The sequence below is a fragment of the Lathyrus oleraceus genome, chromosome 6, assembly GCF_024323335.1.
Source record: "Lathyrus oleraceus cultivar Zhongwan6 chromosome 6, CAAS_Psat_ZW6_1.0, whole genome shotgun sequence".
NCBI lineage: Eukaryota > Viridiplantae > Streptophyta > Magnoliopsida > Fabales > Fabaceae > Lathyrus > Lathyrus oleraceus.
This window is the reverse complement of record NC_066584.1, coordinates 6,925,504-6,927,887: the sequence shown is the minus strand read 5'-3', so window position 1 is coordinate 6,927,887 and position 2,384 is coordinate 6,925,504.

Genomic DNA, 2,384 nt, shown 5'->3' with positions numbered 1-2,384 from the left:
AAACAAGCATGTCAATCAGATATCCACATAGCACGCACTATAGCCAAACAAGTGGGCTCACACAATAGGTTTGACTGCCTCAGCAAGTCATCTGTACAGGCTGTGTTTGCTCTTAACCTTGCCATTACGAGGCTAAGGTGAAGCAGATGAAAGGTGAAGTGAGGATCAGACCTCACAGCTCTTATCCCTGACCAGGGAGAGCTTCTGACAAATGAGCATGGGTCCAGAATGGGGGAACCCTTCTATACTCAGAGACTCTGACACAATGTGCACTGCACGGATCTTGGGCTTGTAATCTCAATGCTACAACCATGTAATGGGAGCAAGGAGAAGACTCACAGAATAGTGGGGGATAGATTGCTTATCCCTAACTTCCACCAATTGCCTTATTTAAAGGACTTTCACCTGCTTGGCACAAAAAATAAACAACCACAATCATTGTCTCTTAAGGAGGACTTCAGACATTTATTTGCCCAGCCAAATAACAGACCGGGTCTCCAGACTACATGAAGTTAGGAAGTTATACCTCAATGCAAGTTGCTTAAGCAAAGCAAAGCAAAAGTTCACAAGGAACTGAGCAACTAAAAGTACCTGGAAACAGTCAAACACAGTTAGTACTCAGACATACCAAAATAAACAGCAAGTATTAATCAGTCAGACTATACAAACTAATGCACAACAAAGGCAAGCTATGAGCTCAAGCCCAAACTTCACAACCTACAAAACAAAGTTGTGTTAGTGTACAAACATCAAACAACATCAATTAAATTGACTTGGATCATTCTCCATATACATTGCACCTTTTTATCCTGAAAAATCAATCAAATGTTAGCAACTAGACCACTAGGCCAAGCCTAGGGTCCAAAGGCAAGAAAAATTCCTAAACAGCAAGGGATATCCAACCAAAGTCAAATTAATGTCAAACAAAAGCCAACACAATTAGTCCCATGTCCATATCATTCATTATATTTATTTCATGCACAAAACAATCCAAACTAGTTCAAATGGAACACCAAACATCCAAACAGAACTATTGCATTCAAATCCATATCAAAACAAATCCAAAAAATTTCAAATAAATTACACCTAAACAGGGTCTATTCAAGGTATGGCACACCAAATTTGAGCTTAATTGGACCAAGGGAACCATGTCAATGAAAATCAACAAAAACAGACACAATTTCATGCTCCAAATCACAACATCAACACATGCTTCCACTTCAAAAATTCATAACTCAATGAAAACAGTAAAGAAATGAGTGAGACCAAAACAGGGATGTCACATCGTGTGTCTATTACCAGCATATCAAATTTCATGATCATTCAATACCATATGAGCATTTCACATTAAATCTACCAACCTATATCACACAAGCTTGCACATTTGACCAACAGAGATGAAAAATAGCAATCAATTTGAAAATGCAATGTAAAATTCCACAAAAATTCACATAACCTCTTAACATGTTAATCAACCATCATGCAAAATTTCACATTAATCCAACAAGTATAGATCATTCAAAAAAATCCAGCAAGTTGACATAATGAGGTGTGACACACATTGTCACACCTAAGTTCAAAAATTTGTATCTCAATGACCAGGTATCAAAAATTCATGAAATGCACATGTAAATCTCCATTGATGTGTCTAGAATCACCACAAAAATTTTCAGACATTTATTTGTAAGCATGAGAATTTCACATTGAATTTGGCACAAGGTATCAAAAATGAGTACATGTTAAAGATCCCTAGGGCAAACAAAATTATTACCATGCACAACTTTCACCAATAGGTCAAAAAACATCTACAGTCAACAACAAGGTCAACACAAAATTCTCACATTTTTCTGATTTTTCTATGATTTTTTATGAATTTTCTAAGGTGTTAATGATTTTTTACAATTTTTAAGAATTAATTTTAATTAATTAAAATTAGTAATGGCATAACTGTAAATAATGGAGGCGGGAGCGGGAAACGCGTTATTTGAAAATTCAAACAGATTTTTGGATCAAACTAGCTAATCTTCATCACTTTCGCTTCAGATTTTTCCAGAACACACATGAACACTCGAAATCCAAATCATCACCAAAATGCGCATGCGAATAACCGTTCGAACCGTCTCACCAAGCACAATCCAAATACCACCTTGATTTAACCTAAATGTTGCTATGTCTCTCAAATCGAACGAGTTAGGGTTTTGACACGAAACCTAAATTCAAGATTTCTTAAGCTATGGTTCATCATTCACAAATCTAAAACCATCACGATGCTCTACAATCAATGAACTATAGAACGCACATAACAATCAATCAAATCATGTTATTCGAAAATTTGGAAACCTGGTATGGCAGTGATGTTCTTGATGGAATTCGAGCTACTTCTC